Genomic DNA, 15,776 nt, shown 5'->3' with positions numbered 1-15,776 from the left:
ACAGTGGCTGCAAAATTATTTTCTGACTCCAGCATGACCACCATATTTTCTAGTCAGCCCTCAGCCTCTTGTGTCCTTTGTGACATGCTTCCTGACCTTTTTTTTTTTTTCCCTTTTAGCACTTCATTACTTTCTGGTATAACAAGATATTCCAGGTTTATCTTATACCCACCCTTCTCCAGCTCTGGAATTAGCTATTTCTCTGGGGAGACCTGGTTCCTCTTAACAGGGAATGGTATTAGAAACTATTGTGAGTTGAATTATGTCCTGCCAAAAGTTCTAACCTGCAGAACCTATGAGCGTGATCTTTGGAAAGAGAGTTTTTGCAGTTGTAATCAAGATGATGTCCTACTGGACTAGAGTAGACCATAAATCCAATGACTGGTGTTCTTATAAGGAGGGGGAAATTTGGAGACACACAGGGAAGAAGACCACGTGATGACAGAGATAGAGGGCGGAGTGGCGCAACCGCAAGCCAAGGAACTCCAAGGGCTGCCAGCAACCACGGGAAGACAGGAGAGAGGCACAGAACAGTGTTTGTTCACACCCCTCTTGGGAGCTTTCCAGGCATAATCTGAAACCAGTCCCTGTACACCGAGGGCAGGGAGAGAGAGAAGAAAGAGGGAAGGCACCCCACGTTGGTACGTGGCAGTTTTAATAGGCAAAACGAACTTACATATGAGGCTTGTCTTGGCAGCAGCGAGAAGAATGGATCCTGCCCACCAAATCTTTATTTTATTTATTTTTTAAAAAGATTTTATTTATTTATTTGACAGAGAGAAACAGCCAGCGAGAGAGGGAACACAAGCAGGGGGAGTGGGAGAGGAACAAGAAGGCTCTTAGTGGAGGAGCCTGATGTGGGGCTCGAACCCAGAACGCTGGGATCACGCTGCCCACCAAATCTTAACAGTTTATAAAGAGGTCCTAATTAAGCTCAGTCATGTATACCATGCAGTGTTTTCAGCACCACATCCTTTTTTTTAATTTTTAATTTTTATTTTTTTGATGTAAAGTTCGATGATTCATTAGTTGCGTATAACACCCAGTGCACCATGCAGTAAGTGCCCTCCTTACTACCCATCACCAGCCTATCCCATTCCCCCACCCCCTCCCCTCTGAAGCCCTCAGTTTGTTTCCCAGAGTCCACAGTCTCTCATGCTTCATTCCCCCTTCTGATTACCCCCCTTCTTTATCCCTTTCTTCTCCTACCGATCTTCCTAGTTCTTATGTTCCATAGATGAGAGAAACCATATGATAATTGTCTTTCTCTGCTTGACTTATTTCACTCAGCATTATCTCCTCCAGTCAGCACCACATCCTTATCTCATCCTTCTGTCCTTGAAGCAGCCTCTGGGAAAGGCAAGCAGAACCTCCATTCCAAGAGTAGAGGAGAAGGTGAGGAGACTCTGAGTGCCTGGGTCCACTTCATGGGTCAATCAGCTGTCACATCTTTTTGATGATGTTCCCCAACAAACAGATTCTCCCTCAGAGCCTCCAGAAGGACCCAACCCTGCTGACCCTTTGATTTTGGACATCTGGCATCCTGAACTCTGAGAGTATAAATTTCTGTTGTTTTAAGGTTCGTGGTAATCTATTATGGCAGCCCTAGGAAACAATTAAGATCTGGACACTAAGTGTGCTCATTGCTATTGGGGTGACTTTGCTTTGTGGCCCCTTCAGCAGACACAGCTGGGAATCTGTGTATGTATAAATATACATAAATACATACACATCTACATATATGCATGTGCACATAAACATGCTTATCTATATATATATACACATATTTTAGAGACCATGAGTACACACCAATACCTTCAATTTCAGTCCATCTCCAGAGGGGTCATTGTTGCCTGTTCTTATCTCGTATTAGCATGTCTTGTCTTGAACAGTCAGTACCCACACTATAAACACACCCATTTTTACTCAAGCCTATGGTGCATTTAAAATAGTTCAGGGGTGCCTGGGTGACATAGTTGGTTAAACGTTCAACTCTTGGTTTTGGCTCAGGTTGTGATCTCAGGGTCATGAGATGGAGCCCCACATCAGGCTTTGCACTCATTGTGGGGTCTACTTGAGACTCTCTCTCTGTCTCCCTCTGACTCTCCCACTTGTGCTCTCTCCCTCTCTCTAAAATAAATCAATCTTAAAAAAATAGTTTCAGGGCACCTGGGTGGCTCAGTTGGTTAGCGGCTGCCTTTGGATGAGGTCATGATCCCAGGGTCCTGGGATGAGCCCCACTCATGCCCCATCTTGCTAGCTCTCTCTCTTTCTCTCAAATAAATAAAAATCTTAAAAAAATAAAATAGTTTCAGAATTGCTTTGCCCATATCACTACAATAAATAAACCTATTAAAAAGAATTCAGAATTTGTGATTCTTTTCTCATACATACCTTACCCTGCTCAAGACTGAGAGTATTTGTCAAATGCTATGCACATAAGATATTTGGACTAGTTCATCCTTCCATTCTTTCCTTCCTTTTTTCTTTCAGGATTATGTTATTTGTTTGAAATAGAATCAATTTCATTTCTGTTAGTTTGCTATCAGTTATAGGATTTCATACCTTCCAATTCTTACTAATTTATTTTTGCTTGAATATGTATTTAGCTATGCTTTCAAAAGTCAACAGTACACAAAAAGTATACTCAGAGAAGTGTCATTCCCACCCATATGTCATCTGCCCCATTTTGCCCAACATACTCCTTGTTTCCCCATGTAGAAAACAATTGCATTGACTGAATCTGTCTGATAGAACTATGTTGAAACTCTGGAGTCTACTGAGGCTTGCAACTTCTAGGGGAATACTTAGATGGGAAACTGCAGTTAATTTGGGTCAATTTCAGCTCCTAGCACAGTAGCAGCTACCCCGCCCCCAAACCCAGCCCAGTGGCAGACAGCTGTGCGTGTGTTCTTGGAGCAGCTTGCACAGAAATTGCAGGAGCCAGGACAGGCAAAAAGGACCCTACCCTTCAAATATAAGGGATCTGTGCTCTCACCTCTTACTGCTGTTTCTGATCACAGAGGTGCAGACAAAAAGGTGGGCAACCACTTCAACAATGTACCTCCTCTATTGTTGTAAGCCCTTTCCTTCTGACTGAAGGGACTTCCAGGGTATTTAAAGGGACAGAGCTGTTTATTTCCCCTCTTCACTTTTCTACTTTTTCCCCCTTTGGGATCCAGGTAATAAACAGTAGGACATTCAAAGACAACTGCATAGGGACGCCTGGGTGGCTCAGTCGGTTAAGCATCTGCCTTCAGCTCGGGATCCCAGGGTCCTGGGATCAAGTCTTGCATTGGGCTCCTTGCTCAGCGGGGAGTCTGCTTCTCTCTCTGCCTGCCACTCCCCTTGCTTGTGCTCTCTCTCTCTCTTTCTCTCCCTGATAAATAAAATCTTTTAAAAAAAACTGCATATACAGAGAAAATCAGAAAGTGACCATATGTACCAAGGAAAGGCTCAAAAAAGACCTTTGAAGACTTTAGGTTTAGGGTCAGCCTCAGCACACAGACAGCCTATGACAATAATAAATAACAAAACCAGCAAACCCAGGGGAAGGGGAAGAATTTCATTTACAGTCATCATATTAGATTCAAATGTCCAGTGTTCAGCAAAAAAAAAAAAAAAAAATACAAGGCATACAAAGAACAGAAAAGTATGGCCCATTCAAAGGGGAAAAAAAAACAATCAACAGAAACTGTCCCTGCAAAAGACCTGACTGCACATACACTAGACAAAAACTTTACTGTAACTGTTTTAAAGAAGCTCAAGGAACTAAACAATGATGTGAAGAAAGTAAAACAACAATGTCTGAGCAAATGGAAATATCAACAAAGTGATAGAAAACCTAAAAAGAAATGCTGCAAAGTACAATAAGTGAAGGAAAAAAAAATCACTAGAGGGACTGAATGGCAGATCTGAGCAGGCAGAAGAAAAGAATCAGCAAATTTGAAGATAGGACAAAGGAAAGTATTGAGTCTGAGGAAGAGAAATAGAAAAAATTGAAGAAAAGTGAACAGAACCCATGGGTCCTGTGGGACACCATGAAGTGGACAAACATAATCCAGTGCTGGAGTGGAGAAAGAGAAATGAAAGCTCAAAAAAGAAAAAAAGAAAGTATCTGAAAAAACAAAGTCTGAAAACTTCCCAAATTTGATGACATACATGAATATAAACGTCCAAGAAGTTCAATGAACTCCAAGTAAAATGAATTCAAAGAGACTCACACCAAGACGCATTGTAAACAAACTTTTAAAAGATAAAGACAAAGAATCTTAAAAGCAGCAAGAAAGAAGCAAATCATCACATACAAGGGACTCCTCCACCCCACCATCACTAATAAGATTACCAGCAGATTTCTCATCAGAAACTTTGGAGACAGCAAAACATTAAGATGCTGTATTCAAAGTGCTAAAGAACAAACTGTCAACTAAGAATCTTATATCCAGCAAAACTGCCCTGAAAAGGGAGGGTGCGGCGCCTGGGAAGCTCAGTCAGTTAAGCATCAGACTCTTGATCTCAGGGTTGGGAGTTCAAGCCCTGTGTTGGGTTCCATGCTGGATGTGGAGCCTACTTAAAAAAAAAGTGAGCGAGAAATTAAGACATTCCCACATAAACAAAAGCTGAGGGAATGGAATTCATTGCTACTATTCCTGCCCTGCAAGAAATGCTTAAGGGAGTACCACAAAGTAAAATAAAAGGACACTAGACAGTAACCCAAAGCCATATGAAGAAATAAAGATCTCAATTTAGGTATATACACAGGGAGTTATAAAAGCTAGCCATATTCTAAAAATGGTTTGTAGCTGTACTTTTTGTTTTCTGCATGATTTAAGAGACTAATACATTTAAATATATATATATATAAACAGGGCCTCCTGGGTGGCTCAGTCGATTAAGTGTCTGATTCTTGGTTATGGCTCAGGTCATGATCTTGGGGTCCTGTAATTGAGCCCCATGTCAGGCTCCATGCTCAATGGGGAGTCTGCTTGAGATTCTCTCCCTCTCTCTCTGCCCCTCCCCCTGCTCATGCTCTCTCTCTCCCTCTCTCTCTAAAATAAATAAATAAATAAATCTTTATAAATAAATAAATAAATAAAAACAATTATTACTCTAAAAGTTAGTATTATTGTCTAACTTTGGTTTGTAACTCCAAAATCTTATTTTCTACATAATTTAAGAAATGAGTAAATTTAAAGAATTATTAGTTTATGTCTCAGGACATACAATGTATAAAGATGTAAATCTGTGACATCAACAACTGGAAGGGGTAGGGACACAGCTATAAGGGAACAGAGTTTTTGTATGTTGTTGAAGTTAAGCTGGTATAAATTCAAATTAGAGTGTAGTAACTTTAGGGTGTAAAATGCAATTCCCATGGAAACCACAAAGAAAATAGCTATAGAATATACATAAAATAAAATGAGAGGGGTGCCTGGGTGGCTCAGTCAGTTAAGCGTCTCCCTTCAGCTCAGGTCACGATGCCAGGGTCCTGGGATCCAGCCCCACATCGGGCTGCCTGCTCAGCAGAGAGCCTGCTTCTCCCTCTCCCTCTGCCTGCTGCTCTGCCTACTTGTGCTTTCTCTCTCTCTGTCAAACAAATAGAATCTTAAAAACAAAGAAAATGAGAAAGGAATTTAAACATTTCAGTACAAAAAACTGACTAAACATAAAATAAGATAGTAATGCAGGAAATGAGGGACAAAAAAAGCAATAAGGTATCAGGAAAACAAATAACAAAATGACAAAGAAGTCCTCCTTTATCAGTAATTAAATGTAGCAACTAGGTTAAACTCTCCAATCAGAACACAAAGACTGGCAGAACAGATTTAGGGGAAAAAAACAAAACATGATCCAACTATATGCTGTCTACAAGAAATCTGCTTTAGATCCAAACACACGAATAGACTGAAGGGGAAAGGATGGGAAAAGATATTCTATTTCATGCAAATAGTAATCAAAAGAGCAAGCGTGGCTATATTGATTTCAGACAAAACGTACTTTAAATCAAAAGTGCTTACAAGCGATAAAGGACATTATATGTATTAATAAAAGCTTTAATACACTAAGGGGATATAGCAATTATAAACATTTATGCACCTAATGACAGCCCATTAAAATATATAAAGCAAAAAGTGACATAGCTGAAGGGAGAGACAGAAGAGTTCTACAATAGTTAGAGACTTCAATAGCCCACTCACAATAATGGATAAACCACCAGACAGAAAGTAAGTAAGGAAACAGAGGACTTCACACAACAGACCAACTAATCTAACAGATATATACAGAGCACTCTCCCCAGCAAAAGCGCACACATTCTTCTCCAGTGCAAAACGGAATATTTTCCAAGTTAGACCATATGTTAGGCCACAAATTAAGTCTCAATAGATTTTAAAAGATAGATGTCATACAGAGTATCTTCTCCAACCACAACAGACTGAAGTTAGAAATCAGTAACAGAAAGAAAACTGAAAATTCACCAAACTGGGAAATGAAAACACACTTTTAAACAACCAGTGGATCAAAGAAGAAACGACAGGGGAAAATGAATTAGTTGAATGAAATGAAGTTGAATGAAAAAAACTTTTGAGATGCAGTGAAAGCAATACTAAAGAGGAGATTTATACCTGTAAATTCTTACATTTAAAAATAAGAAAGATATCAAGCCAACAATGTAATTTTACAATTTAAGGAACTAGAAAAAGAAGAACAAATTAAACTCAAAGATAGCAGAAGGAAGAAAATAATGAATATTAGATCACAGTTAAATGCAATAGAAAACAGAAAAAATTAATGAAACCAAAAGTTGGTTCTTCAAAGATCAACAAAATTGATAAACCTTTAGCCACATGGACTAAGAAAAAGAGGGGAGGGATGCCTTGGTGGCTCAGTCAGTTAAGCATCTGACTCTTGATCTCAGGGTTGTGAGTTCAAGCCCCCACCTCCAAAAAACAGAGAATACTCAAATTACTAAAATCAGAAATGAAAGTGGGGACATTACTAAATTACTAAATGTTCTACCAAACATTTAAAGAAGAACTAATACTAATCCATCTCAAACTTTTCCAAAAAAAATTTAAGGGAACAACTTCCTAATTCATTTATGAGGTCAGCATTACCCTAATATCAAAGCAGATAAGGACACTACGAGAAAGAAAACTACAGACTGATATCCCTTGTGAACATGGATGCAAAAATCCTCAACAAACTATTAGCAAACTGAATTCAGCAGCATATTAAAAGGATTAGACACTGTGACCAAATGGGATATATTCCTGGGATGCAAGGATAGTTCAACATTCAAAACTCAGTCAATGTAATATACATTAACAGAACGAAGGAAAAAAACCCACATGATCATCTCAGTTGATACACAAAAGGCATCTGACAAAATTCAACACTCTTTCATAACAACGCTCATAAAACTAGAAATAGAAGGAAACTACCTCAACATAATAAAAGCAAGATGTAAAAAGCTTACAGCAAACAGACTCGATGGTGAAAGCTGAGAGCTCTTCCTCTAAGATTAGGAACAAGGCAAGAATGACTGCTCTCACCACTTCCATTCAACATATTATCGGAAGTTCTAGCTAGATCATTTAGGCAAACAAATTGAAAAGGAAGAAGTAAAATTATCTCTGTTTGCAGATAAGATGATCTTATATGTAGAAAATCCTAAAGACACCATATACAAAATAAGTTGTTAGATCTAGCAAATGAATTCAACAAAGCATCAGGATACAAAGTTAACATACAAAAACCAGTTGCATTTTTATACACTAACAATGAACAATCTGAAAGTAATTTAGAAAAATAATTCAATTTACAAATGCACCAAAAAGAGTGAAATACATACAAACTAACCTGAACCAAGGAGGTGAAAAACTTGTATGGTGAAAACTACAAAACACTGCTGAAGGAAATTAAAGAAAATGTAAATAAATGAAAACACATTCTGGGGTACCTGGGTGACTCAGTCGGTCGAGCATCTGACTCTTGATTTCAGCTCAGGTCATGATCTCAGGGTTGGGAGATTGAGCCCTGCTCAAGATTCTCTCTCTCTCCCTCTCCCTCTGCCCTTATCCCCACCCTCGCCTCTGCTCATGTGTGTGCTCTCTCTCACTAAAAAAAAAAAAAAAAAGAAGAAGAAGAAGAAGAAAAGTAATAGGTCATATATGACAACCAGGTTTTCTTCTCATGTAACTTGAACACATATTGTTTTTCCTGAAAAAGATAGGAGTTTTTAAGTGGAAATGAAGAAAGGCAGAGAAAAGGTGCTCAGTATGAGACATGCTGAATTTGAGGTGCCTATGGAGCAAGAAAATGGCAATACCCAGTGAATGATGGGAAATTTGTGTCTGAAACTCGGAAGAAAAGTCTGGGCTGGAGACAGAAGATGGGAAGTCATCAATATATAGATAGCAACTGAACTCCCGGAAATTGAGATTATCCGAGCAGCATAAACTAGAAAGAGAAAAGAGTATAGGTTTTAACTCTAAAGAGCACCACCATTTAACGAATGGGTAGAACCAGAGGAGACAGACAAATTTTTAACGTCTACATTTTTTATATTATTCTGAAAGCTGGATCAGAGACCAGACATGATAATAGTTACTTATAACAATAGCTGCATTAGTTCCCCATGGCCAGTACCCTACAGCTGACAGGACGGGAACCAAATGAATCCTGCTCACGTAAAAGAGTTTTTTTGAATCACAAGAGAGAAACGTGAAAATTATGAATCTGACTTGATACAGACTACATGCTGCCCATCGGCCACCCTTCCCTCCTAAGAGAGGGAAAGAAACCCAACCTCCCCAAAGTAAACGAATCCCTCCCAAGGTAAATAACTTTTCTCAGGAGGGGAAAGAGGAGAGTCCTGCCTTAAAATGGAGGCATTTGGCTCTGAGAACTTTAATTACCCTTTGAACAGAAGCAGATGGCTCTAGGTCTAACATCATTGGAACGTGAGGAGTAAATGGGTCTGGAGAAAAGGAGACATTCCCTAGCATGTCATTCTCCTTTGCTCAAGAAATCAAAATGTGTAGAAACGTGACAATATTCAAAGAGCATTATTTCCCTGACAGAGACTTTGAGGGAGAAGCCAGAGAAAGGCAGAAGAACAATCAGGAGGAATCAGGAGGAAGAATGTCTGGAGATAGTGCTCGATAAGGTCTGTTACTACAGAGAAGTGTGAAACGGACTGCAGGGGATTCATCGCATTTAGCAATAAGAAGGTTGTGGTGACCTTGACCAAAGCAGATTCAGTGTAGTGACTGGGGCTGAAGCTAGACAGCAGTGGCTTGAGGAGTGAATGAATAGTGAGAACAAAACATAATGTAAACTCAATAGGATTGACTGTGAGATGGGGGGAGGGCATAAAGCAGCATCTCATCAGAAGGTAGGGTAGGGAGACTTTAATACGGGAGAAACCCACTCGTTTGATGTGCTGATAGGGCCAAGTTAGTGGAGATGGTAGTCTTAAATACATCGGAGAAAAAGCAGAATCCTGGAGATATTGGTATATGTGAGGTCCTTGAGAAAACAATGGGATCCAGAGCCTAGCTGGCAGAATTCGGTTCAGACAAGGGGGGGTGGTGCGGTATATCTTTCCAACATGGTAAGAGGAATAAGAAAAGATAGGTAAGACTGTAGGTGTGACAAATAGTTAAGAAAAAAATACTAAATAACACTTCTTAAGGCACGATAAGGAAGATTTTATTCAAGCAAGGCGAGACTATCTCGATAGGTATAGGGACCACTGTGATGGAATTTTACAGCGGGAGAGAGAGACTCGGCTCAGCTCTGAGTACAACAGGGCGAAGTGCAAATTTATAGCCAAAGAGCAGGGTAGGGGGTCAGCAGATGGGAAATTACTAAGAGGAAACATCAGGAGGAAGAAGGGATTCTGGCCAAACTGACCCAATGGGATTCTTACTAAAGGCGGGCCAGGGCAATCAGATGTCATCTGGCAGGTGGTGTAGGACAAGACACCCCATTAGATATGTTGGGTGATCAGATTTCAAGGATTGGGGGTGATTTTGCTAAACTGACTTAGCAGGGTTCTTGCTAAAACTGGATTTCAAAGTGCGTAGATGGGCCAAGAAGAAGGTTCAGGAGTCTGACAAAGTTTGGTCAAGCAAAGAATCTTTGTCAGAGCTCCCATCTAATATGTTCACTTTCTTGAGTGAAGTAAAAAGTTATTTGCTGGGAGCATGCAGCGAGTGAGAAAAGACTTGAGCTTGTAAGGCACTGATCTCCACAGATGCACAATATTCTCCTGGAGCGCTTAGAAGCATGGGTGCAAGAGCAGTGAATGTGGTCAAATCGAACAAAGGCTTTTCTTTTATAGGGAGGGCAGCCAGGGACTTTTGTGGGGAACCTGGCAAGTAAGGAGCTGGACAGACAGCACGATCAGGTTCATCTGACAAGAAATATTTCTCCCTGTGTTCAGCTGATAGCTGATTCTCAGGAAGAGTTGTTAAGGGAGGATGTTCTGCATTTTAGTGCTTGCTTGGAAGAGGTCAAGTTAAATTTCAGGGGCTGTCAAGGAGAAGAGAATCCTCACTAAAGTTTGGTGAAGCCAAGGCAGAGGATTAAAAAATGGGCAACTGGGAACACCTGGTCAGTGTGCACATATGGACTGATCTACAGTGGAAGGTTTCACTGAGTGGGAGAAAAAGAAGCAAGGAGGATTAAGTATACTGGCAAAGGAGTGGATAAATCAAATGTTCCTGGTATCTAGGCTGGATAGAGAAGGAAATGAAGTTAGCAGGAGGCTGATAAATAGGGAGAAAGGTCAATAATTGGAGACCTTGATGCAGCTGAAAAATAGGTATGTGGTAAAAATGGAGAGAGTAAACAGAAGAATCATCCCAGGGTTTAACCATCCCAGGGCCAGGTACCAGGCAATGAGAGACCACCCCTAAGGTCCAAAACCTGCTGAGATTATTCAAAGTAGCCAATCTTAGTGTTCATCCTACCCTGCCCTGCCTTTCTGTCAGAAGCTCCAACCAAGATTGTGACCTAAGCCTTCCCCTCATTCCTGTCTTCTGCCTCCTAACTACCCTGGTGTATTTCTCGAGCAGCCCCCTGTGTGGTATGCCCTGCCTCCTGTCTCTAGGACCTGTGAGTATGGTAAACTGGATTCCTGAACCTCTCCTCTGTCTCCTCTGATGGCTGCACCTGACTTACCGTCTCATAAAAGAACACAAAACACAGAGAAACAAAATAGTCACGGTCCCGTGATCTCTTGGGATCAGACCAAATGCTCATTGTAAGTCAGTTACTGGGGGATTTGGAGGCTAAAAACGCAAAGATATCAGAATGTGTCTGGTAACCTGTGTAGTCTTCAGTAAAATGCAATTGGGAAGAAATAGACTTTAGTCTAGTAGGTATGGGGGGGTGTCCCTAGATAGCTCAGTTGGTTAGGCATCTGACTCTTGATTTCGGCTCAGATTGTGATCTCAGGGTTGTGGGACCCAGCCCTGAGTGGGCTCCGAGCTCAGCAGGGAGTCTACTTGAGGATTCTCTCCCTCTGCCCTCTCCCCACTCACTCACTCTCTCACGATCTCTCTCTTTAGAAAAAAAAAATCTTTAAAAAATATAAATAAAAAGCAGTATGGGATCTAGAATTAGATTGCTTGGATTCAAATCCTAGCTTTAACAGTGAAGGCAAGTTTCTGCATCTGTAAAATGGGTATATTAATAACATCTACCTATATTAGTTAGGGAATGGAAGCAGAGAGGTAAATCAGGAGGTTACTACAATAACTCACAGGAAAGAGGAAAGTGGATTTGAACCATGGAGAAAGAAGCAGTAGAAGTGAGAAGTACGGGCAGATATGCATCTAGCTACCGTAACATAAACACTAACATTTCAGTGGCTTTATGAAAGTAAAGCTTATTTCTCTTTTGCATAGGTGGCAGATATCCCTGGTCATCCATGCAGTGATTCAGGGACCATGACTTCCTCCATCTTGTGGCCCTTGGAGTCCTCTGCCTGCAGAAAAGAGGAGGTGAAGAAGGCAAAGCCGTTGGCCCGAAAGCAACACTTACCATTTCTGTTTACATTCCACTGGCAGGAGTGGTTAATGGCCTCACCAAAATGGAAGTGGTTGAGCAGCCTTGGCTGGGCAGTCCCTTCCTAGTCTCAGCTCAATACTATGAGAGGAGAAACATGAATTTTGATGGACAGGTGGTCATCTTATGAGGATTAAATGAGATAAACGTATGCTTAAAAAGTCTAGAAATGTCATCCCCCTCCCCTCTGAAGCCCTCAGTTTGTTTCTCGGATTCCACAGTCTCTCATGCTTCATTCCCCCTCAGGGGGGAGGGGGGTGGGAGAATGGGATAGGCTGGTGATGGGTAGTAAGGAGGGCACGTATTGCATGGTGCACTGGGTGTTATACGCAACTAATGAATCATCGAACTTTATATAAAAAACCAGGGATGTACTGTATGATGACTAACATAATAAAAAATATTATTATTAAAAAAAAGTTACATTCTAAAAAAAAAAAGTCTAGAAATGTCAATACCCCAATGCTCTTCTTCCTAAGGGTTTAAAGGAGAAACACTGATCACAGAAGTTTCCTACTACACTAGCAGCAAATAGGAGTAATCAGTAGTGGTTATTTGGCGCCTGTGGCACTCCACGATGGGTCTCATCCCTCTCCCCTCCTCACCCTCACCAGAACTCCCTTGTTTTCAGCCCTGTCTCAGTACATGTTTCTCAGACAGGGAGGATGACTTCCCCAGGAGAACATGAGCTCACAGGCCAAAGAAGCCACATACCTGAGGAACACAAATTCCTTAAAAGAGGGAACATGATGGAAAAACATACACCACCTGAAGTAGAACTATGTGAACAAAGAATTTTAAATACAAGATAAATACTCTTAAGTAATTCAGGGAAGATATCTGTAATATGAAACACAGAATAATATAAATTTAGGAACCAAGAGGAAATTTTAGGTATTAAAAACATAGCAGCCGATATAAAGAACAAAACAGATGAGACAGTAGGCTAGATATAGCTCAGAAATGAGTTAAGTTGAAAGATCAGCTTGAGGAGCCCCCCAGGAAATAGCCAGAAAAGTATAAAGAGAAAACATAAAATAAAGGCTATGAGACATACAGGACAGAAATAAAAATGCCCTCACTCAGATAACAGAGCTCCAGGAGAGAAGAATAAAAATGGAGACAAATATTTGAAGAAATAATTGTGATACTTTACAAGAACCAAAAAAACTACTACATAATGGGTCAGCAGGATAGAAGTGAGGACATCCAAAAGAGCTCTGCCACAGTCAGCCACCCAGAACATGCAGTCTCTTGGTGACCTTGCAGCCTTGACTTGGTCTTCCAATTACCTTCCCGCACTAACAGGGAAACAAGTGCCGCAACCTGTGGATCTCCTTCTGTGGAGGATTCCCAGCAAGCCTCTGATTCCTCTCCACACCCATGCCATTGGTTGCTGATCATCTGTAGAATGTATGCATTCCAAAGGGTTGGTTTCTGTTTGCCCAGAGATTGCAGACCAGCTCCATCCTGGGTAAACCAGCAAAATTTTTTGCTACCCAGTGAGCTGAACTATATCTTCTCCAGTAAGGTCTGAACCCCAGCCTTGGAGAGAGACCATCCTTCCAAGTTTGTCCTTGTTTAGGTATTCTCTCTTAGTTCTAGGGTAGCAAATAGGTTTTCCTTATATCTTATAATGGCTTTTGGGCCATCTTAAGGCCTTTGGCTTTTACCCTGTATGAGATGGAAACCATAGGTGGGTCTGAGCAGAGGAGTGATACAATATAATTTACATTAAAAAAACAACAACCTTTGATGGTTGTATGAATAAATTGTGGCATTGGGAGTCAAGAGGTTGGGGGCAGGAACCAAAGCAAGGAGATAAGTGAGGAGGTTCTACAATAATTCAGAGGGAAGAGGATAGTGGGTTTGAAACAGGGAGAAGCAGAAGTGAAAAGTATTGAGCAGATCTGGATCTATTTGGAGATAAAGCCATCAGGATTTGCTGATAGACTGGATATAAATGTGAGAGAGAGGAGTCAAGGATGACTCCAAGGTTTCTGGCTTGACCAGGTAGAAACTGGAGGCACCATGAAGTTAGTTGAGGAAGATTCACAGGGGAGTTGACACCAGGAGGAAGATTAGAAATTCAGGAGTTCAGTTTTGGACAAAAAGAGATTGAGATTCCTATTAGGCACTGAAGTAAAGATGTGTAGTAGGCAACTGGATATAAGAGTCTGTAGTTCAGGGGACAGGTTAGGACTGGAATTATAAATCTGGCAATCACTGGTATATAGATGATACTTAAAGCCACAAGACTGGATAAGATGACCAAGGAAGCGCGTGTGGATAAGGAAAAGGACCAAGGGCTATAGCCTGAGGAGCTCTAACATTAAGAGGTCACGGAAAGGTCAGAACCGGAAACTGAGAAGGAACGACTGACTACTGGGCAGGAGAAAAACCGAGAAACTAGTCTGTCATAGAAACTAAGAAAGCGTATCAAGAAGTGGTAGCGATCGATTGTGTCAAGTGCTATTAATAGGTCAAGTTGAGCAAGAATTGAAAGTCAACCATTAGATTTAGTAAAAGGAAGATCACTGGTAACTTTGACAAGAGCAGTTTTAGTTGAGTGATGGGCACAAAAAGTCTGATTAGAGCGGATTCAAGAGAGAACGAGAGAGAAAAAAACTGGAAGCAAGATATATGGATAATATATTCCAGGAGTTTTTCTAGAAACGGGACAGCAGTTGAAGGCAAAGGCGAAACTCACGGAACTCGGGAGGGATCGTAGTGGAAACTGCAGTTTGCAGAATATGGCCGCACACTGGAAAATCCAGTGGGCAGTCCTCACGTGCCCCGCAGAGACGGAGAACGGTAGGGCCTAGGGAGCGCCGCACCTTGGACGCCGGGAAATACAGTCTCGCCTCCCCGGCCTAAACTGGGAATAGAAGCCACGTGCCGACCTGAGTGTTGTTCTGGGCCGCCTGCCCGGAGGCACAAAGTCTCCCACCTCAAGGGAGATGACGCACTACTCCCTTCGGGCCACCCCTTCACGCTGCTCTCTGTCTACCCCTTCCAGCGTCCATCTCCAAACCGGACAGGAGCCGCGAATCCTGTTGAGAAAGAAGGCAGAGAGCGCGTGCGCGACCAAGAAAGGCTGCCTGTGGAGCTCCACGGAGGAGGCGGGGTTAGCCGCGCGGGCTCCCGGGGTGAAAAGTGGGGTCCCAAGCCGGGCAGGGCGTCTGGGATGGCATCCCCGCTCGCTGGCGCGCGCACGCGCATCTGAATGCCTATCTAACCCCTGCTCGCCGCGCGTCTTAGCTCCACCCATGTGCCCGCACTCACGCGTGGTGAATGAGTCTCGCGTGCTTTCCCGCCAAAACTTGGCAATGGCATTTCCCAGCCCCAGCTGGGAGGGCGCGGAAGTGAGCGACTGCTTCCGCTCAGGCAGCGTGCCTGGTCCCGACCAACCCACTCAGACAGCGGTTTCCTCAGGCGTCTACACCGAAGGCAGAGGGGAGGGGGTGCGGTTTGCCTTTCCGTGGCCGCCCCGCCCACCTATGCGCCTCTGTGAGGAGTGGTGCAGAAAGAAGCCAGAGGAATATTTGCGTACTGATTGTTCTGTTTCGTGCAACTGTTGTTTTTATAATAGGTTTTGCTTTGTGGCTTCTCCAGGCTTGGTGGCGCTGGGGCGCTGCCCTCACACAGGGCCCAGGGAGACCCTTTATAAGCACACAAAGCCAGCCACGCCCGTGGGC

Source organism: Ursus maritimus, unplaced genomic scaffold, assembly GCF_017311325.1.
Source record: "Ursus maritimus isolate PB19 unplaced genomic scaffold, ASM1731132v1 scaffold_19, whole genome shotgun sequence".
NCBI lineage: Eukaryota > Metazoa > Chordata > Mammalia > Carnivora > Ursidae > Ursus > Ursus maritimus.
This window is presented reverse-complemented; position numbering follows the sequence as displayed.